Source organism: Aquarana catesbeiana, linkage group LG11 (assembly GCF_042186555.1).
Source record: "Aquarana catesbeiana isolate 2022-GZ linkage group LG11, ASM4218655v1, whole genome shotgun sequence".
Lineage (NCBI taxonomy): Eukaryota > Metazoa > Chordata > Amphibia > Anura > Ranidae > Aquarana > Aquarana catesbeiana.
Window position 1 is genome coordinate 68,196,210 of NC_133334.1, and position 23,502 is coordinate 68,219,711.

Consider the following 23,502-nt stretch of genomic DNA (forward strand, 5'->3'; position numbering starts at 1 on the left):
TGAGGTTTACAACCACTTTAAAAAAAAAGCCGGGATGTGTTATTGTTCACAACTAATTTGATCATTTTTCATGAATCTGATTGATTAGAAGAGTTTCTGCAGTTTTCACGCATACATAAATAAACAGTCTCTGTTGACATAATAGGAGAATGAAATGATTATACCAGAATTGTGGGATCTTTTCCATTGAAAAGATTTCTATATTTCCTAAATTCTAACATTCATCAGCTGGCAGCCGTCCCAATTAGCCATGTGTTCTCTTGCCATTTTACAAATACCGCCAATGGCAAAGTCATTCATCCCATTCACATCTCATCTGCTCTTCTCCTGTCAATGACTACTTATTTACATTGGAAAAAAGTGGCAAAACTAAAATTCACATGAAAATAAAAAGATGGCATCCTGCGACTCCTATGTTCAAAGAAGGTTATGTGTATGGTATTATTACCTTCCTGAGTAACAATCAGAATGTTAATCGTTACCATCTTAATCTTGCTTTTAAAGTGGAACTACACTGCATCTGAGCACCACAAACCAAAAATGCTATTTAAATTATTTTTAAAATTCAAAGCAAACTCACCCACTCATCTTGTTTTTGCATGGGAAATTACTTTAAACACCCCCAGCATTTCTGGCCGTGGCCATCATGATTAAGGGCAGCATTTACCTCCTGGAATCCACCTGCCCTTAGCTCAGGCATGCAGGTAGGATGGTGTGCTTAGCTGAGAAAGCCCCTCCTGAGATGTATGACATCATTTGCCTAGGCCTGGAAACCAGAAAGTAACTGAAGAAATGCAAAAACATTAAAGCGGATTTCCACCCAAAAGTGGAAGCTCCGCTTATCTGCCCCCCCCCCTCCTATGCCACATTTGGCACCTTTCGGGGGGGAACGGATACCTGTCAAAAACAGGTACCCACTTCCGTAAAAGGTCGCCGCGATGTCCTATGTCATTTATGGCCCCTCCTCCTCCCCCCGCTGCCTTCTGGGAGACACACACACAGGTCCCAGAAGACAGCGGGACCATTCAGAAAGCGCAGCGCAACTTGCGCATGCCCAGTAGTAAGCAGGCTGTGAAGCCGCAAGACTTTACTTCCCGTTTCCCTTAGTAAGGATGCCGGCACCTGCACCCGGAGCCGATGGACGGGTCGGCTTCTGGTGCCATCATCACGTGCTCCCTGGACAGAAAAGTGTCCTTATATTAAAAGTCAGCAGCTACAGTATTTGACAAGTGGTTAAGGTAAAAAAACACCCAGACTTTAAAACAACTTAAAAGAGAAGTTTGGGGATGTAAAAAACAAAAAAAACAAAAAACAAAACATACATACTGACCCAGGTGGATGCAACATCAGTCCCCCACTGCCTCTGAGACGAAGAACTGAGCCATCAGGGACCACTGATCACTCAGGTCTCAGTCTTCAGTGAGCTGAGATAGCAGTGACTGTCAGCTGCTTGCTGATAGGCTGAGGTTTTTGGGAGGATCCTGACTTTAAAGTCGGGATCTCTTCAGAGCCTGGACCAGCTCAGTGACATTATCCGACAGAGGACTTTATCTGTCAACTAAAGACGGGAACAGAAAAAAAAAAAAAAGATGGGTCACAGGAGTGCAGATTGAAGTGCACTCCTGTGATCCCCAGGAGAAGTAAGGCCAGAGGAGCCATGGCCCTACTTCTCCTTTAAAATGGATGTAAACCAGATTCCTGAAATTTTACCTAGGCACATATCTGTAGTGTTTACTTATGTTTCTCCAAAGCCCTGAGTCCTATGTCTTTTTGCTGTTTCGTTCTTCTGTTATCGGCATGATAACTTCTGACAAGTTCTCCAAGACAGGAGATAAAAGCAGCCTGAAATTTGTGTCGAGGGTGGGTGCTATAAATAAATTAGCAGAGAGCTTGTCTTGTCACAGCACAGCTCTTAAAGTATCTTTGTTTCTCTGCTTATGTGGAGTGGGGGGGGGGTGCCTTTCCTCCAATCAGCTGTCACACAGTGTATGCCAAGAATCCACTCCCACTGCTGAACAGAAAGAGAAAATTCTAACACGATGTAATAATTCTAAAGGATATATAAAGCTGAAGATATACATGTAAAACTTATGTAGGGAGATTTGTTTCATCTTGGTGTATCATCTGAGACTGTTCACTTCACGGGGTATATGTGAGGGTTTACAGCCACTTTAAGGGACATTTGAACGTTGATGGTTTGGAAAGTACCAAAGCCAAAGGCTCAGCTTGAAAGTCAGGCAACTAACATTTTCAGAGAGAGGTCATCAATTGCAGGCAATATTTTTTATTTTTTTTAGACAAACCACAATCTTGCCAATTTACAACACAAATTGGGCAGAATGATGACAGCTGATTTCTGCTTGGTGGCTGTTATAAATTCGCACCTTTTGTAACATGGCCAAAAATCAGGTTTACCTCAGCAAACTTCATTAGCTAACGAAAAGGTTAAAATCAAGCCACACAAAAATAAGCTAATAAATTAAATTACCAAAGAAAGTTAAACAGCAGAAATTCAATTATACATTTACAATTAGGATTTAACAGTAGACAGTGAGTCATCGTTCCCTTTCATTCGAGAATATGTAGCTAGGGGATATGCATATTTTTATTTTAAAGCAACATAAGACGCTTGCAATAAAAGATAATTACCATTAACCCTCAGAGGTTATACAATTATTTCCTTCTTATGTAATATACACTTTTAGTGCTTTTCTGTCCTAGTTCATACATGTGAAAGAACTGATAGCATGTCATGTAATACCAATCTCAGGCCCCACATTTGCGGCATCACTAGTTATTTGCACTTCAAGAATCTATCTTCCTAGTGCCACAGATCCAATGATAAAACTACTTCAAATACTTAATACAGAGCTGTGTGCATTCCAACAAGTTATGCGTGACCTTTAAAAACAAATTAAAGAACATGTACAGCATAGATACAAGTTCTTATATGAAACAGCGTTTTGTTATATCTACAAAAAACATGAAAAAAATTCTAGTCACAGAACTTAAAAAAAAAAAAAAAAAAAATGTACAGCATATGCTTGTTTTATTTGTAGATTTTCAAACTGTTGTTAAAGCTGAATGACAAAAAAAAAAAAAAAAAAAAAAACACCCTTGCAGTGGGGTCCGCCAGCACTTCAAGTGCAGCGGCGGCCGGCCCATAAGGGGAACAGCCCCCTAATCTCCATGCAGGGAGCCAGATGCATGGATTTCTACTGTTTTTTTTTTTTTTTTTCACGCACGTGATTAGAGCCTGAGGCTCCAATTGGCTTCAAAAAGGTTGTGCTCGGGGCGCAGTGAGCCCACCCACTTATGACATTAGCGAATCAACATTCACCATTGTCCTCCTGCTTCTCCTCCCGGCCAATCAGGACAGGAAGCGGGTCCCAAGAACTGGATTGGCCGGGAGAAGAAGTGACTGGATTGGCCAGGAGCAGAAGCAAGGGAAGCCGCCCGCAAACTGGATGGGGTAGGTGCAGGTGGGGGAGTGCGCGGGGGTGCTGGCAAGCAAGCGGGTGGGCATCAGGGTTTGTTTGTCGCCCCCCCCCCCCCAAAACAATGGAGCACCAGCCGCCACTGTTCAAGTGCTAAATGCTCCTCGGGTCTGGGGTCAGGCCATGAGCTTCAATACTTAGCCTACTGGAGGTATGTGCTTTCTCCATACTGTTCAATCTGAAGCCTTCTCTATAAGGAGCTCCAACCAGCGGTTGCATGCTGAAGTCATCAAGAACAATGCAGGACCAATAGCCTAATAGAGGACAGTGAAAGCCTGCTGACAACCCAGAGCATCAGAGAGAGGAGGTGAGCGTCCCAAGCCTGCCAGAGTGAGGAACGGGTAAGTATTACTGCTTATTCCTCTACCCACAGGCTTAAAGCCTAAGGCCGCTTTCACATGAGGCAGACTCAGCCAGGATTCCGCCTGGTCACCGGGGAATCTGTTAGAGCTGCACGATTAATAATTAAAGAATCGCGATTCTACCCCCCTTCCGATCTTAAAAAATAGATTCCTTGATTCAGTGCAGGGTTCTATGCTCAAGCCGACAGCTGTAAAAAAAAAAGAAAAACAGGCAGCCTGCCAAGTTTCTCAAAACATCGCTTATGGCCTGTACACGCGATTCAAATATCGTACAAAAACTATTGTCCGAGGAAGAATTGTTACCTATTCAATTTCAACTTGCGACTATTAAGTGAAAAAGGTCGTACGATCTGTCGTACGATATTCGGATCGTGTGTACGGGCCATTAGGCGGAGATAAAGAAAAACATTGTAACATATAGTTCTTTGAGATCAAAGGGATGAACTTCGGTCTGTAAATGAGGTCAGTTTACCCACTTAAAGACTAAACCTTTTTCTGTCCCTTGTTGCTTAAATTAAAATCAGTATTTTTTGCTAGAAAATTACTTAGAACCCCCAAACATTATATTTTTTTTTTTTTTAGCATAAACCCTAGAGAATAAAATGGTGGTTGTTGCAATATTGTATGTCACACTGTATTTGCGCAGCGGTCTTTCAAACGCAATTTTTTTATGGCAAAAATACACTTTTATGAATTAAAAAAAAAAAAGAAACATTAAAGTTAGCCCAATTTTTTTGTGTAATGTGAAAGATGATGTTATGCCGCAAGAATTGTGGAAGAATCGTGATCTTTATTCTAAGCAAAAAAAATTGTGATTCTCGTTTTAGCAAGAATCATGCAGCTCTAGAATCTGTCTATTGATCCCCACTGAGCAGGTAGATGGCTTGTCCATGTCCGCTCTTATGCAGAGCGGATACAGACACAGCCCATTGTCCTCTATTGTCAAATGACGGCGGGGCGGTGCAGCTCTTGTTCTGGGAAGCCGTCATATGACGGCGGCCCAGAACGGCCACTCTCGCGTGCCCACGGGGGCGAGCAGCGATCGCGGCCGCGCCGTGTTGCTTGGACATGGCGCGACCCCCATGTTATCAGCTGTGTCCAATCACAGCCGGTCACATGTAAAACACGAGAGATGCCAGTAATCGGCTCTCCTTGCCTCACACTGACAGAGTGTGAGGAGAGGAGAGCCGATAAGCGGCATCTCCTCACTGGGGGACATCTAAGGATGTAATCAGGACACTGATCATCAGTGCCCTGATTATAATAAAGAAATAAAGTGTAACAATAAATGCCCACCAATGCCAGCATACAGTGCCCACCAATGCCAGCATACAGTGCCCACCAGTGGCAGCAATCAGTGCCCACAAGTGCCACAAATTAGTGCTCATTAGCCATGCCAGTCAGTGCTGGCAATCAGTGTTGCCCATCAGTGCCACCCATCAATGCCCATCAGTGCTCATCTGTACCGCCTATCCGTGCTCATCAGTGCCACCTAACAGTGCCCATCAGTGTGGCATATTAGTGCCTCCTCATCAGTGCCACCTCATCAGTGCCCATAAGTGCCGCCTCATCAGTGCCACCTCATCAATGCCCATTTGTGTAATTCCTTTGAATCGGCTTTAAACATTAAAGTGGTTTAAAATGTAAAAAGTGAAGATATGCTATCTTTTTAGAAAGATCTAGAAAATGTTAGTTGTGCTTAAGCATTACTCCTTTGTACTGACTTCCTTGTGAGAAATATCAATGCACTTCTTCCTAAGCACTCATGTGACTTCAGCCTCAAAGCTGTATATCTGCAGCGTAAGATCATCTAAGGCACTGCTGCCTCTGACTGCTAGTCTCATGAGAAATGGAGTAAGATGTGGTGACGTCACTACAGAAACTGCTCACTGTTCTCCTTGCCGTACAGGAAGCTGTTCCAGAGTACCTGCAGTACAAGGATCTCCCTGTCTGCTCCATGCATTCTATGGTTGAGGTCTTTCTCCACCTCACCTGCTGCTTGTTATTACCCCATCGGTCATATGATCCTTAACCACTTGTCGTAGCTATACGTTGGTCCCTTTAAGCGGGCCCGCTGCACAGCGGGGATGACAATGCTTGTGACCGGCGGTCGCGATGACCAGTGGCCACAAGCGATCGCGGGCACGATAAACAGGGACGTGTGTGCGTGTAAACACACACATCCCAGTTCTGTGAGGAGAGGAAAGAGAGATTGTGAGTTCCTAAGAACCACGATCTCTCATCTCCTATAGTCAGTCCCATCCCCCTACAGTTAGAACACACACATAGGGAACACAGTTAACCCCTTGATCGCCCCCTAGTGTTAACCCCTTCCCTGCCAGTGACATTTATACAGTACTCCGTGCATTTTTATAGCACTGAATTGTCAACTGACCCAAAAATGTGTCTGCCATAATGTCGCAGTCTCGATAAAAAAAAAAAAAAAAAAAATCACAGATCGCCACCATTACTAGTAGAAAAAAAAATAATAATAAAAATGCCATAAATCTATCCCCTATTTTGTAGACGCTATAACTTTTGCGCAAACCAAGCAATATACGCTTTTTGCGATTTTTACTACCAAAAATATGTGGAAGAATACATATCGGCCTAAACTGAGGAAAAAATTAGCTTTTATTAAAAAAAAATTGGGGCTATTTATTACAGCAAAAAGTACAAAATATTGTGTTCATTTCAAAATTGTCGCTCTTTTTTGTTTATAGCGCAAAAAATAGAGACTGCAGAGATAATCAAATACGACCAAAAGGAGCTCTATTTGTGGGAAAAAAGGACATCAATTTTGTTTGAGTACAGCGTCACAACGACCACACAACTGTCAGTTAAAGCGACGCAGCGCCGTATCGGAAAAAATGGCCTGGTCATTGAGCAGCCAATTCTTCCAGGGCTGAAGTAGTTAATTATCAGGGGGCAGCGATGACGCAAGCAAAGTCCCACCTCTACCAAGATGGTCAACCCTACATAAGGTGTGGAAAAAGGCATGGTAAGCCAGTAATGGGGAAGGGAGGCTGCAAGACCTACTGGTTACTAGTCGTTTGCTCTCGGTTATCCTTTCTTAAGCTCAGTTTGCACAGCTTGCAATCTATTTTAAAAGAGAACTCCAGGAATTATTTTTGGAGAGGACAACATGAAGTAAGTGTAATATATTTATTACACTCACCTCCACGCTGCCCTTTCCATAATACAGTCCCCCTAAAAACTGTGTCCAGCACAGCAGAGTCATTAATGCAGAGCTAAACGCTTTTGGTTCATGCATGATCCACTTCCATTTCTTGCATTCTTCTGAATGCCAGCTCCATAAAATTCTACTGCCCTGACTAATTAAGAAAAAAAAAAAAAAAACAGGGATTGGAAGTAGAAAGCTCATGGACAGAAAACAATGAACTAAAATAGTTTAGGGTGAGATCAATCTCTGAATGTATACTGTATAAATATGTTGTGATATCCCTGAAGGAGCCGCCGGAAATTTGCCTAGGTTCCTTTCCCAGTAGATTGACCGCAGCCAGGCACACACTCACACTCACTCTTTGGCTCAATAAGTTGAGAGGTGTTATTTTTTGGAGAACTTAGATAGGGTTGGGGGAATTAAGTGGAATACACCAAGAAACAGAAGTATGTACAGGTTGAGGACAGTGAACTCCTTTCTGTAAAGCTGAAGCAGAAGTCCTTGCAATAGCAAACTGTGGACTTGGCTTGTAGTAGATGAAGTTAAAAGCAAGTTTCTTTCTTTAGAGCAACTGGATAGACTAAGCTCTTCAGGACACCAGCTGATGTCCCTTTTGGTCAAACACATACAGTTGACTCTCTAGCACAAGAGGGATGGCAGCAGCTCAAAAGTCTCTAAGGCCCCTTTCACACTGGGACGGGGGGCAGCGTCGGCGGTAAAGCGCCGCTATTGTTAGAGGCGCTTTACCGTCGGTATTTGGCCGCTAGCGGGGCAGTTTTACCCCCGCTAGCGGCCGAGAAAGGGTTAAAAACCACCTCAAAGCACCTCTGCAGAGGCGCTTTGCCGGCGGTATAGCCACGGTGACCCATTGATTTCAATGGGCAGGAGCGGTATACATACCGCTCCTTCACCGCTCCAAAGATGCTGCTAGCAGGACTTTTTTTTACCATCGTGCTAGCGCACCGCTCCAGTGTGAAAGCCCTTGGAGACAAAGCAGCGGCACTTTCAGGTCGGTTTGCAGGCGCTATTTTTCGCGTAATAGCGCCTGCAAACCGCCCCAGTGTGAAAGGGGCCTAAGATCTCTCTCAGCAGTCTGTACTCACAAAATGTCCAGGGATAGTTGGTTGCCTTTTTCCAACTTCCAAGCGACACCTTTCTCCAGTGATGGCAGACTAGATCTTCAGCAGACAGCCCCTCAGGTCGCCCACCTGAGGCCTCATGAACAGTAACCACATAGCAGCACTGCCCTGCCCTCTTCAGGCAAAGACCCAGCAACTCTGTGTCCCATAGTATTTATACAGACTCCCAGCAGCCTTGGGGCCGCAATACCTGGGATTGGCCAGGGCTGTATAAATATTCATACTGATATTTGCATTGCTTCACACCTACGTTCCAGAGAATTCTACTGTTCTATGGAAAACAGAGGTAACAGTCAAACCAGCAGCATCTGAAACACTGAGCAGACCCAACTAATCACATGCAGCTTAACTGATTAAAGCCTACCTCCCAACTGTCCCTGGTTTGGAACAATGTCCCTCCCTCCTCCTCATTTGTCCCTCATTTTGGTCTGGTATATATAGTTGTATATAAAATGGCCTATTTATCATTCAAAAAGTGTTATCATTCAAAAACTTGTCATCCAATTTCTAAATTGCTGCATTTTTTATGTATAATTCTCCTTTAAAAGGGGGTGTGTCCTATGCCTATATACTTTTGCTAATAGGTTTTCCTCGTTCTCATGTAGAAAAGTTGGGAGGTATGTTAAAGTGAGCACAACTAAATTTGCAGAGAGAGAGAGAGAGAGGGAGAGAGAGAGTGCGAGGAGAGAGATGGGGGAGAGAGAGATTGTGAGGAGTGAGAGAGAGAGGGGGGGAGAGGGAGGGGGAGAGGAGGAGAGAGTGGGAGAGAGAGGGGAGAGGGGGAGAGAGGGGGGAGAGAGAGGGGAGAGGGGGGGAGAAGGGAGAGCCCCCAGCATACGAAACTCAAGAATTCTGTAATGAGTTATCAGATTTTTTCATCAACAAAATCGACAACATTCAGGAAACAATTCAACAGAAAAAAACAACCAACCTCATTCAACTAAAGCAAAAAGAGAAAATCAACACAAACGTCACACAAGCACCCAACTTCTCGCTGATCCCAATCACCACTGACACCACCAAAAACATCATCAGAAGCCTCCAAGACAGCACATCACTAAACGACATCATCCCCACAAAAATCCGGAAAGAATGTTCCGACATTCTGGCTCCTACTATAACACATCTCATAAATCAATCGTTCAAAGAAGGGATTGTTCCAAATCGCCCTCAAGTAAGGAATTCATCAAACGCCTCCTAAAGAAACCCAACCTCGACCCTAAAGATCCTCACTACCGCAGACCGGTCACAAGCCTCAACTCCATCTCCAAGATTATGGAAAGAGCAGTAGTACAACAGCTACAATGCCACTTGGACACACACAAACTCTTGGACCCAATGCAATCAGGCTTCCGCCCAGGCCATGGCACAGAAACATCACTTCTCAAAATATGGGACGACATCCTTGAAGCAGCAGATGACGGAGAATTATGTCTCCTGGTACTGTTGGACCTCAGTGCAGTGTTCAACACAGTGGACCACAATACCCTACTCATCCGCCTCACAGAAGTAGCTGGAGTCTCAGATTCAGATCTACCATGGTTCGCAGTCTTCCTACAAAATCGGTCACAGACATTGAAACTAGGAGCCTTCACCTCTGAAACTCGGGCAATTTCTTGTGGAGTCCCTCAAGGTTCACCCTTATCACCAGTGCTCTTCAACATCTACATCTGTCCACTCCTCCAAATCATTAAAAAAATAGGACCTCTGCTTCCAATCATACGCTGATGACACCCAACTCTACTTTCGCATCACCGATCAAAAAGACCACTAGCAGCGACTAGAAAAATGCCTCACATTGATAGACGACTGGATGACCACGAGCTCCCTCAAACTCAACAGATCCAAAACAGAGCTTCTTCTCCTCCACGCAAACCGTAATCCAAAAACTAAGAACCCTTTGACACCACCCACCATCCTTGGACAGACCATCTCCCCAAGCACCAAAGCCAAAAGTCTCGGAGTCATCTTTGACTCAGAAATGCCGATGGATGCACAAATAAGATCGGTAGTCAGTGGATCTCACCATCTCCTTCGCCTACTACGTAGACTCATCCCCTTAATTCCAGAAGAAGACAAAGCAGCAGTAGTTGGAACAATCATCAATTCCCGGCTCGACTACGCAAACTCCCTCTACATAGGACTACCTAAATACCAGATTGCATGCCTACAAGTCATCCAAAACACTGCAGCAAGACCGGTAACAGGAAAAAAAAACACTGGGAATCCATCTCCCCATCCCTGAGGAGCCTACATTGGCTAACCGTAAAGGACCATATCAGGTTCAAGACCCTCTGCCTCACCCATAAATGCACTCAAGGAAACGCTCCACAATACCTATGAGAGAAAATAAAACACTACACACCTAAGCGCAGTCTTCGATCAACTAACCAAAACCTCCTCCTCATTCTCAAGTCCCATTACAAATCAAAGGGAGAAGGAAGATTCGCAGTCCAAGGACCACGGTTATGGAACGCTCTACCCGCCAACATCCGCATGGAAGAAAATCATCATACCATTGGAAAAAGGAGAGAGAGAGAGGGAGGGAGAGAGAGGCAGGGAGAGAGAGGCAGGGGGAGAGGGAGAGAGGCAGGGGGAAATGGGGGAGGGAGGGAGAGAGAGGGATAGAAAGAGACAGAGAGAAAAGGGGGAGGGAGAGAGAGAGAGAGAGAGAGAGAGAGAGAGGGGAGAGAGCGAGAGAGAGGGGAGAGATAGGGGGGAGAGAGAGAGAAGGGGAAAGAGAAGAGGAGCGAGAGGGAGGAGAGGGAGGGGGAGAGAGAGAGAGAGAGAGAGAGAGAGAGAGAGAGGGAGGGTGAGGGAGAGAGAGGCAGGGGGAGAGAGAGAGAGGCAGGGGGAGAGAGAGAGAGGCAGGGGGAGAGAGAGAGAGGCAGGGGGAGAGAGAGGGAGAGAGAGAGAGAGAGAGGAGAGAGCAAGAGAGGGGGGAGAGAGAGAGGGGGGAGGGAGAGAGGAGGGGGAGGGGAGAGAGAGAGGGAGAGAAAGAGAGAGGGGAGAGAGAGAGAGGGAGAGAGCGAGAGGGGGAGAGCGAGCGAGCGAGAGAGCGAGAGAGAGAGAGGGGTGGGGGAGAGCGAGCGAGAGAGCAAGAGAGCGAGAGAGAGAGGGGTGGGGGAGAGCGAGCGAGAGCAAGAGAGCGAGAGAGAGAGAGGGGTGGGGGAGAGAGAGGGAGAGAGCGAGCGAGAGCGAGGGGAGAGAGAGGGGGGAGAGAGAGAGGGGAGAGAGAGGGAGGAGAGAGAGAGGGGAGAGAGAGAGAGGGGAGAGAGAGAGAGAGGGGGGGGAGAGAGAGGAGAGAGAGAGGGGAGAGAGAGAGGGGAGAGAGCGAGAGAGAGAGAGGGGAGAGAGAGGGGAGAGAGAGGGGAGAGAGAGAAGGGAAAAGAGAGGGGAGAGAGAGAAGGGGAAAGAGAAGGGGAAAGAGAAGAGGAGCGAGAGGGAGGAGCGAGAGGGAGGGGGAAAGAGGGAGGGGGAGAGGGAGGGGGAGAGAGAGAGGGAGGGAGAGAGAGGCAGGGGGAGAGAGAGAGAGGCAGGGGGAAATGGGGGAGGGAGGGAGAGAGAGGGATAGAAAGAGACAGAGAGAAAAGGGGGAGGGAGAGAGAGAGAGAGAGAGAGAGAGAGAGAGAGAGAGAGGGGAGAGAGCGAGAGAGAGGGGAGAGAGAGGGGGGAGAGAGAGAGAGAGAGAGAAGGGGAAAGAGAAGAGGAGCGAGAGGGAGGGGAGGGAGGGGGAGAGAGAGAGAGGGAGGGGGAGGGAGAGAGAGGCAGGGGGAGGGAGAGAGCGGCAGGGGGAGGGAGAGAGAGAGAGAGAGAGAGAGAGGGAGAGAGAGGGAGAGAGAGAGAGAGCAGTATAACGTGCTTACGTGAAAGTGATAGGCGAGATTCCAACACAAATCAAAAATTACTATATATGGTTTCAGGATTTATCAGCTTTCCAATTAACTTTCACTTGAATAAGACAGCCAATAGATTTTCCTGCTGCTTTTATGATTCACAAGTCGACAGAAAAAGCAAAGTCACACCTTTTAATTATATATAAAACATATGATCTGACATGAATAATTCACGTTCTTTGGCAGACCATAATGCATGATTCATAAGTCATTAGTTTATATTGCTGCTGTTTATTAGATATAATATAGGTATCAGATGCAAGTGTAGAAAGAATATAAATTTGCTCGGGCAAATAGGAATGGAGGAGCTTAGAGAGCTGCTTTCACCAAGACCCATTGACAGAAAAACTTGCTTGGAAATTTCATATGAAAACAGTAGTATCAACTAAGTAATATTTCACAAGCCTGATTGATAAAGTATATAAAGTAGGGGCCTATATTGACAATTCACCAAGGGCTATAATAGTGAGTAGATCCACAACTATTTCCATCTCCACCAACTGCTGCAGTCCATCCTAAGCTATTACATACCAAGCCAATCCACGCGATTCCAACCTCCATCCTTGATGGCAGTCACTGGAGTCCATCCTGTATGTCTAATACAGCCATGCTGAGATTCCAGTGCAGTGCTGTCATAAAACAGGTAACAGAAAGAAAAGTGACCACGAGAAATGCTACAGAACCTGCTAAAGAGGTTGTAAACCTTCTTTTGCAAGTTGTACCTATAGGTAAGCCTAGAATAAGGCTTAACTATAGGTACTGTAAATATCTCATAAACGCGCGCCGTTTAGGGGATATTTACTGTATACTACGCCGATGATGTCATCGGCACATGCGCTGTGAAGAAACAGCCCCCGTGCCCAGTGCCCTGACCGTCAAGCTCCCACATGCATTTGCGGCAGTGACATCACGCGGCTCCGGCCAGTCACAGACCCTGAAGGAAGAGTGGGGAAGATGGATGTGGCCTGCAGCGGGTACGGCGTGGGCTTTCTTTGCAGGCAAGTGTGACATAATGTGCTAGTATGCCATGCATACTAGCACATTATGCTTTTCCTTTGCAGGGTAAAAGAAAGGAAGTAAAACCCATCAGGGTTTACTTCTTCTTTAAATCAAATACAATCCTGTTGATGCATAGGCAGCACTCTCTGGTAATAATCAGCACTGTCTGGTAACATGCTGTCTATTCCCAGTTAGATGTAGTAATAGATATGGGGCAGACCTCACTTCGTGGGCACTTATGCCATGAAGGTAGCATCCCTAGCATATCTGAAACCTAACCACTTGCCGCCCATTAACAGTACATTTAATGCTAGCGGGTAGCACAGTCAGGCATCGTGTCGTTCCCATACAATGCAGTGAACGTCCTGGTTTTCATGCTCGTGCTCCCTGCTGACCTGTGCTGTGACTGGACACAGCACAAGTTTCTCAGCAGGTTGCAGCCAAGGATTTTGGCTGTATACCTGCTGATTGGCTGTGGCCAATCACAGCAAAGAGTTCTGTGTTTACACAAATACACAGAACACCAAACACAGAACAATGATCTGGCTGTTTCTTCTCCCTGAAATCAACTCAGAGTTTAGGAAGAAAAGACACCCAGATCCTGTGAGTAAAAGCAGCACACATACAGCACACTTACACAAAGTTAACCCCTTGATTGGCCTTCTGACTCAGTGTACAGTATGATCACTGTATTAGTGTCACTAGCGACATCAGTGTAAGTTAGTGTCCCTCCTAGCCAGTGTCAGTTAGCGCCAGCTTGCCCGCCACACTATCACAGTCACACTATAAATCATCTATAGCTGCATCAATTCCAGTATATATACACCATAGTTTATATATGCTATAACTTTCACACAAACCAATTAATATAAACTGATTGTTTTTTTAAATTACTTTTTACCAAAGACATGTAGCAGAATACATTTTGGCACAAATTTATGAAGAAATTTGATTTTATTGGATATGTTTTATAGCAGAAAGTAGAAAATATTGTTTTTGTTTCATTTTCCACATTTTTGGTCTTTTTTTATTTATAGAATTGGTTTATATAATAAAAAATAAAAAACCCAATGGTGATCAAATACCATCAAAAGAAAGCTCTATTTGTGTAAAAAGAAAACAAGATAAAAACTTAATTTGGGTACAGCATTGCCAGGTAAAGGAGTTGTAGAGGAAGAAGGTTTTTTTTATCTTAATGCATTCTATGCATTAAGATAAAAAGCCTTTTGTGTGTAGCAGCCTCCCCAGCACCCCCTAATACTTACCTGAGCCCCATCTCTGTCCATGAGTCCCTCAGTCGCCTGGGACTCTCCCTCCTGATTGGCGTAGACACAGCAGCTGTGCCATTGGCTCCCGGTGTTGTCAAAGTCAGTTAGCTAATCAGGACAGGGAGGGGGCGGGGCCGAACAGCAGCTCCATGTCTGAATGGACACACAAATCTGCAGCTCGGGTGCCCCCATGGCAAGCTGCTTGCTGTGGGGGCACTCAACAGGAGGGAGGGGCCAGGAGCAGCGAAGAGGGACCCGAGAAGAGGAGGATCCAGGCTGCCCTGTGCAAAACCATCACAACAGGGAAGGTAAGTATAACATGTTTGTTATTAAAAAAAAAAAACAAGACTTTACAATCACTTTAAAGTAGCGCAGTGCTAAATATAAAAAAAAAAAAAAGCACTGGTCATGAAGGGCGTAACACCCTCCAGAGGTTAAGTGGTTAAGCAAATACGCCCTATATAAAAGTTGTGGGGTGTGTGTGTGTGCGTGTGTGTGTCTGTAATATCTCCCCAAACCAAAAGCTTGAAGATCTTCTTAGGACTGCCAAGGCAGGCTCAGAAAGCAGGTGGACTTGACAAGATAAATGAAGATATTAAAGAAGAGTTCTCACTTCAAATGTATTTCAGCATCCTGTGCCCCAAGGGAAAAGGTACATATAGTACGTTGTCCCACGTTCCTACTTATTTATTTTGTAAACCTAGCTAGAAGGGCCCCTGTGGCCACCTGACAACTTAGCTAGCAAGGAGACAGCTTTAAAATGAATGCTTGTCTAGACTCCAACTACTTTTGGTCAAGACAAGCATGGCAGAGCAGCACCCCCTCCACATTCACTTTGCCACTGCTTATTACTGAGACAAACACCTCCCAACTTTTTGAGATTGGAACGAAGGACACCTATTAGCAAAAGTATATAGCCATAGGACACACCCTCGCCACACCCCTTAAAGGATAATTAAACAAAAAAAAAATATTAAAGTGGTTCTAAAGAGTGAAGGTTTTTTACCCACCCCCCCCCCCCAGCCCCAGCCCCATAATACTTACCTGAGCAGCGATGTGCACAAGAGCATCGGCTCTCCGGGGACTCTCCCTCCTCTCTGGCTGGGACACCAATAGCTCCTGCTGCTGTCAATCACAACCAGTGAGCCAATAAGGAGAGAGAGGGGGCGGAGCCGCACCATGGCTCCGTGTCTTAATAGACATGCAGAGCAGCGGCTCGGGAACACTCGACAGGAGGGAGGGGCCAGGAGCACGGCAGGGGACTCATGAAGAGGAGGATTGCGGCATATGACATGTTATTTATTTTTTTTTATAAAAATTGTTTGCCTTTAATATCACTTTAAACTAACAAGAGTTTTTTTTTCTCCTTCAGAGCGCATGCACCGTTGACATCACCGGCCCATTCACAAGTAAATATCTCCTAAACAGTGCACGTTTAGGATATATTTACTGTACCTATATTATAGGCTTACCTTAAGATAAATATGAACTATGGGAGTTTACTCCCACTTGAAGGTAAATAACCTTCTGACTTCAGAACCACATTAAGACCAATCTCCTTGCTCCCATTCACCTTTGAACACTAATGCCCCATACACACGGTCGGACTTTGTTCGGACATTCCGACAACAAAATCCTAGGATTTTTTCCGACAGATGTTGGCTCAAACTTGTCTTGCATACACACGGTCACACAAAGTTGTCAGAAAATCCGATCGTTCTGAACGTGGTGACGTAAAACACGTACGTCGGGACTATAAACGGGGCAGTGGCCAATAGCTTTCATCTCTTTATTTATTCTGAGCATGCGTGGCACTTTGTCCGTCGGATTTGTGTACACACGATCGGAATTTCCGACAACGGATTTTGTTGTCGGAAAATTTTATCTCCTGCTCTCCAACTTTGTGTGTCGGAAAATCCGATGGAAAATGTCCGATGGAGCCCACACACGGTCGGAATTTCCGACAACACGCTCCGATCGGACATTTTCCATCGGAAAATCCGACCGTGTGTACGGGGCATTAGTCTGCAAACTTCTGAGCTCCTACCTCTCTGAAAACGACCTTCTTGACCCCTTACATTCTGGCTTTTGCTCACAGCACTCCACAGAAACTGCCCTAAACTCAGTGATTTACTAAATGCTCGAACCAATGGCCATTACTCCATGTACTCCATGGTCTCACTACTAGACCTCCTTTTGGCCTTTGATACTGTTGAACACAAGCTCCTTCTCAATAAACTTCACTCCATGGCCTCCAAGATTCTGCCCTTTCTTGGTTCTCCACCTATCTATCACATCAGTCCTTCAGTGTTAGCACTCTGTCTCCTCCTCTCCATTTCCTCTTTCTGTAGCCCCCCCCCCTCCCCCAGGTCCCCAGGTCCTGTTCTTGGACCCCTTCTATTCTCCATCACCACCTTCTCTCTTGGTCATTTGATACCCTCCTATGGCTTTCAATACCATCTCTACACCAATCACACCCCAATCTATGTCTCAGATTTCTATTCCCCCCCGCCCATGCACCCCTCTATGACTTTTCCATCAAGATCAGTAATACAACTATCAGTCACTCCCCTTACACCAGGGTACTAGGTATAATCCTAGACTCTGACCGGTCCTTTCAGCTCTAAGGCTGCATTCACACCTGAGCATGGCGTTTTTGAACGTTTCTTCTGGCGTTTTTGAGCGCGTTTCTTTGTGCATATTTGCGTGTTTCCATGCAGCATTGTCCGGCGTTTTTGAGCTTTGGCATTTTTTTTATTAGCCAATAGGAAAAATGATCATCTGTTTCATCATTTGTTGCTATGTTGTTAGATTTTGTCATCTGCTTCCTGCTCCAAAAACGCCCAAAACTGCCCGATTCGCACGACAAAAAAGGGTCCAGAACTTGTTTGAGCTTCAGGCGACATGGAGTGGAGATGTAAACCATCTCCATAGAGAATAATGGATTTTTTCCCCTCAAGCGTTTTGTAGCTTCAGGCTTCAAGCTACAAAACGCTCAGATGTGAATGGGCTCTTAATCCAATCTATGTCAAAAGCTTGTAGACTTCACCTCCAGAAACTACCAAGCTAATCATTCATTCCCTCGTTATCTCTTGCCTTGACTATTGCAACTCTGTTCTCATAGGCTATCCCCTCTTCAGGCTATCATGATAAAAAACCATGATCATGATTTTTGACGAGTCTATCATGATAAAAAAGGTCAAAAATAAATAAAAAAATAGTATAAAACACGTAAATCTATATACACCTATTTACTAATGCTAGCAACATAAGGATTAAAAATAGTTAATGCTGTTTGAAAGAGTGAAGTTCTGCTGTAAGTATTGGATTTGCATGGATTATTTTAGGAGATAAGGATACTGTCTGGTGTCACTTTAAGACCCCTTTCACACTGACGTGTTTTTAAGGCGCTAAAAGGCTAAAAATAGTGCCTGAAAAACGCCTCCCCTGCCACCCCAATGTAAAAGCCTGAGTGCTTTCACACTGGGGCGCTGCGCTGGCAGGACGTTAAAAAAAGTTCTGCAAGCAGCATCTTTGGGGCGGTGGAGGGGCGGTGCGTGCAAACCACTCCCACACCGCCTCTGCCCATTGAAATGAATGGGCACCACTGCCAAAGCGCCTGCAAACTGCTTCAGCAACGGCGCTACACGGGCGCATTTAACCCTTTCTTTGGCCGCTAGCAGGGTTAAAATAGCCCCACTAGCGGCCGAATTGTGCTGCTAAAACAGCAATAAAGTGCCGCTAAAAGTAGAGGCGCTTTACCGCTTACGCTGCCCTTGGCTCAGTGTGAAAGGGTTCTAAGGGCCAAACCGGACGACACTGTACCTTTTATTTAGGTCTACAGTAGATCCATGTCTTATAACAAGCCAATCCCTCTTCTTTATTTACTGTATTTCTGAGCAAACCTGACCAGGAACGCTTTTTTTTTTCTAGGAAAGGGGCAACCCTTTCTGTAAAGTGGGAACTATTAGTTGCTATGCGCTGTACTACATATGCCACCCCCAGATCTCAATTTATAGCTCAAACACCAAACTTCCTCTCATTAACGGAGCTAGCAAACAGCATTTGTATTGCCTCACCTCTCACTCCCACTTACTGCAGCAAACCAATTATTCTGTTTCATTATCCTGTGTTTTTGTGTTGTTTGCAGGGAGTTCTTCATTCCGCTGGCTGCTTTTTCTTTAGGTTTGTATTAACACTGTATGGCTTAAACAGCCCTAAAAAGTGTCCATCGCTAAAAGCGACACCAAATTCAGTGGACTTACTAAAATGAACTATTCTCTTATTGTAAATACAGAAAAAGCACCTGCAGTGTTGGAGAAAACAAGCAGACGAGTATGGATGGTAGATCTAGCTCGTATTTTTTGTTGCGACGGTTGTTAAGAAAAGCTGTGGTTTGGCCATATCAGGGAAATATACGTTTGCTGCGTAGGAGGCATCACAAGCAGCCTGTACTACCCTTCAATGCAGTTCCCAAAATCTGCTGCCTGACCACCAAAAAATGCACTACAAGTTTCAACCTGCAGGGGTCTCCTGAGAGCACTACAAGGAAACAGCTAATTGCACAAAGTAAATCCATATAGGGCAGGGGTAATGAATTAAAATTCACGGAGGTCCGATCAGTAAATGTTCTTCCTGCAGGGGTCCGAATCGCATGTTCTTCCAATCACTCAGGTCCTTCACATCACAGCCCCCCTCCTCTTATACCACAATCCCGTTCTTACATCGGTTCCTCTGCCCCTTCACAGTAGTTCTGAACCCCTATTCACATCACCACCCCTACCACAATGTCCTCTGTCGCTCACACATCACCCCCCCAACAGTAGTATCCTCCTCTGCCCCCCCGTAGTGTCCTTTGCCCCTCTCACATTACCCCCCACAGTGGTGTCCTCCTCTGCCCCCCCCCCCGTAGTGTCCTTCTTCCCCTCTCACATCACCCCCCCCATAGTAGTGTGCCCCCCCCCGTGGTGTCCTTTTGCCCCTCTCACATCACCCCCCTACAGTAGTGTGCCCCCCCCCCTGTGGTGTCCTTTTGCCCCCTCACATCACCCCCCATAGTAGTGTCCTCCTCTGCCCCCCCGTAGTGTCCTTGTGCCCCTCTCACATCACCCCCCCAACAGTAGTGTGCCCCTCTGCCCCCCCGTAGTGTCCTCTGCCCCTCTCACATTTACCCCCAACAATAGTGTCCTCCTCTGCCCCCATAGTCTCCTTTGCCCCCTCACATCACCCCCCCCCCCAACAGTAGTGTCCTCTTCTGCCCCCCCCCCATAGTGTCCCCTGCCCCTCTCACTTTACCCCCCCAAAGTAGTGTCCTCTGCCCCTCTCAAATCACAAATCACCCCCCTCCCCCAACAGTAGTGTCCTCTTCTGCCCCTCTCACATTTACCCCAAACAGTAGTGTCCCCCTCTGCTCCCATAGTCTCCTTTGCCCCTCTCACATGGCCCCCCAACAGTAGTGTCCTCCTCTGCCCCCCCCCCGTAGTGTCCTCTGCCCCTCTCACATTACCCCCCACAGTAGTGTCCTCCTCTGCCCCCCCCCCCCGGAGTGTCCTCTGCCCCTCTCACATTACCCCCCACAGTAGTGTCCTCCTCTGCCCCTCTCACATTACCCCCCCCCCCCACAGTAATGTCTGTTGATTGGCTTTTCCTCACCCGCGTCTGACAGATGAGAGTAGAGGAAAGCCGATCAGCTGCTCTCCTAAAGGGGGGGGTCTGTGCTGATTGTTTATAAACGCAGCCCCCCCCCCTTGGATGCCCACCCAGGACCACCAGGATGCTGCCAGGACCACCAGGGATGGCCACCACACTGGACCACCAGGTATGCCGCCCTAGACCACCAGGCAGCTGCCAATCAGTGCCCATCCCCAATGCCTGCCAGTGCCATCAGTGATGCCTAACAATGCCATCTATCAGTGCCATCCATAAGTACCCATCAGTGCAGCCTGTCAGTGCCCATGAGTGTCGCCTATCAGTGCTGCCTATCAATGTTGCATATCAGTGCCACCCATCAGTGCCCATCGTCAGTGCCACCTCATTGGTGCCGCCTTATCAGTGCCCATCAGTGAAGGAGAAAACTTACTTATTTACAATACAAAATTAATTTTATAACAGAAACAAAAGGAAAACTTTTTTTTTTCAAAATTTTAGGTCTTTTTTTATTTGTTTAGCAAAACATAAAAATCCCAGAGGTGATCAAATACCACCAAAAGAAGGCTCCATTTGTGGGAACAAAATGATAAAAATTCTGTTTGGGTACAGTGGAGCAATTGTCATTTAAACAGCGCTGAAAGCTGAAAATTGGCTTGGGCAGGAAGGGGGTGTAAGTGCCCTGTATTGAAGTAGTTAAACAGCACTAAAACCTGCTAAAATGAGTGGTGCTTTAGCGCTATCGTGGCCGTGGCCCCAGTGTGAAAGGGGTCTTAGGGGCCTTAGATTGTAAGCTCTTTGAGGGCAGGGACTGATGTGAATTTACAATATATATGTAAAGCGCTGCATAAGTTGACATCGCTATATAAGTACCTGTAAAAAATAAATAAAAAATAAACATGGCCTTTGTTGCACATCTGATAATATGATACAATACGTTACAGTGGTCTCAATGTACATTTTGGTTCACGCTAGATGTGCTGCGGATTCCGCACCGCATCAAAATCGCAACCCGTTCATGCAAACCGATTGTGGAGTGTATGTTAATGACACTCTGAAATCGGTTTGCAAATCGCAGTGCGATTTGCAGAATTAGATCACATGGGTGTGAACATCCATGATTTCCGATTCTGGTGTGGACAAAAAAAAAAAAAGTCCTGCATGAGTTTGGTGCGATTTGCGCCATACAAATCCATGGCTCAAATCGCACCCCAGAGACACTGCCTGTCATTTGCACAGGAATGTGCTGCGATACCTATGAGAATTACATGCGGTGTCCTGCACCACATCGGTGTGAACCCAGGCTTAGGGGCGGTTCACACCTTCCTGTACAGTGCGTTTTGACAGCCCATTCTTTTGATAAGGCAGCAAAATGCACTGGACCACGGAAAAAGTAGTGCTTGCCCTACTCTGAAGAATGAACTGCGACGAACGAACCACACGGTACTGTGTTTACAATCTTCATTTGGGGTGCCATTAACAATACATTCGCACCCACATGCCGATCGCAAGGGCAGCGCATTCACCTGAAGTGGGGGGAAATGTGCATGGAATGTGCCTTTCCCTCACTGTGTTCTGGTGCGAACCGGCCCTTACAGGAGAATTAAAAAATCAGCATGCATCCCAAAGGAACAGCATACTTACCTTAAAAAAAGAATAAAGAATAAAAAACACATTTGACAATTTACTAAAACTGGAGAGTGCAAAACTCTGGTGCAGCTCTGAATAGAAACCAATCAGATTCCAGGTTTCATTGTTAAAGCTTATCTGAACAAACTGAAGTTAGAAGATGATTGGCTACTATGCAGAGCTGCACCAGATTCCAGACACCAGTGCTCCAGTTTTACTAAATCTCCCCCTTGGTGTCTCTTAAACAAACATGCACTGCAAATATCACAGGGCCACATGATGGGAGGATCCTGCCCACACAACAAACAAGCACTTACAATGACACTGACTGATCGGTGCACAGAAGTAGCTGCAGATTGTAGGACAGGAAGTCGCAGACACATGGAGCTGTTGTTCATGGTGCTCACTGCTCAGCTAACCCCTGGCAACAAGCATGCTGTGCACAGAGTTCCTGCTACTGCAGGTGTACACATTCATTTCTGTTCTGTGATGGCAAGGGAAATCATCCCCTCCTATTATTTGAAGGGGAAATTGTGACGATAGCATTACAAAAGCTGCAATTGCTGAATTTGTTTTTACAAGTGCAGACTTAGCACTGTCCATAGCTCCCAGCTGTCCCTGATTCTGTACAAAGTCCCTCTTTCCTCCACATTTCTCCCTAATTTTGGTCTGATCTATATAGCTGTATATAAAATGCACTTTTTATCTTTCAAAAGTGTTTCGCAAATAGCAAAATAGCATTGGTTTTTTTTTTTTTATTTAAAGTTTTTTTTTTCCATATACCATAAAATTTAACAGACAGTTTATCACAGACAATTAAATTCAAACCTTTCTCATAACACCCCATTCCCTTTGTGCCTTCTGTAGTTTGTTCCCCCCCCCCCCCCGCTCCCGTATGCCCTCTCCGACTCTCCCCTTCCCCCGCTTCCGTATGCCCTCTCTGACTCTCCCCTTCTCTTTCTCCCTCCCCCATTCCCTTTGTGCCTTCTCTTTCTCCCCCTGCTCCCGTATGCACTCTCCGACTCTCCCCTTCTCTTTCTCCCCCCCCGCACCCGTATGCCCTCTCCGACTCTCCCCTTCTCCCCCCCCCCCATTCCCTTTGTGCCTTCTCTTTCTCCCCTCCCACTCCCATATGCCCTCTCCGACTCTCCCCTTCTCTTTCTCCCCCCCGCTCCCGTATGCCCTCTCCGACTCTCCCCTTCTCTTTCTCCCCCTGCTCCCATATGCCCTCTCCAACTCTCCCTTTATCTCCCCCCCGCTCCCATATGCCCCCTCCGACTCTCCCCTTCTCTTTCTCCCCCCCCGCTCCCATACGCCCCCTCCGACTCTCCCCTTCTCTTTCACCCCCCTCTCCCGTATGCCCTCTCTGACTCTCCCCTTCTCTTTCTCCCCCCCATTCCCGTATGCCCTCACCGACTCACCCCTTCTCTTTCTCCCCTTGCTCCCATATGCCCTCTCTGACTCTCCCCTTCTCTTTCTCCCTCCCCCATTCCCTTTGTGCCTTCTCTTTCTCCCCCCGCTCCCGTATGCCCTCTCCGACTCTCCCCTTCTCTTTCTCCCCCCTGCTCCCATATGCCCTCTCCAACTCTCCCCTTCTCTCCCCCCCGCTCCCATATGCCCCCTCCGACTCTCCCCTTCTCTTTCTCCCCCCCAGCTCCCGTACACCCCCTCCGACTCTCCCCTTCTCTTTCACCCCCCCGCTCCCATACGCCCCCTCCGACTCTCCCCTTCTCTTTCACCCCCCTCTCCCGTATGCCCTCTCTGACTCTCCCCTTCTCTTTCTCCCCCCCATTCCCGTATGCCCTCACCGACTCACCCCTTCTCTTTCTCCCCTTGCTCCCATATGCCCTCTCTGACTCTCCCCTTCTCTTTCTCCCTCCCC

General features: G+C 46.4%; 1 protein-coding gene across 2 annotated transcripts in view; it reads right to left on the bottom strand.

Annotated features, from left to right (window-relative positions):
- The window catches only part of METTL15 (methyltransferase 15, mitochondrial 12S rRNA N4-cytidine), a 440,648-nt gene extending 418,562 nt beyond the window's left edge, over window positions 1-22,086 (bottom strand). Inside the window, exon 1 of one of the 2 annotated variants that reach the window (XM_073604532.1) lies at window positions 21,938-22,086. The gene's annotated coding sequence lies outside the window, so the exon portion shown is untranslated. Of the gene's footprint in view, window positions 1-12,609; window positions 12,629-21,937 lie in introns of those variants that run through there. The other variant, XM_073604533.1, reaches the window with a different exon arrangement.
- Between the last annotated feature and the right edge of the window lie 1,416 nt (window positions 22,087-23,502).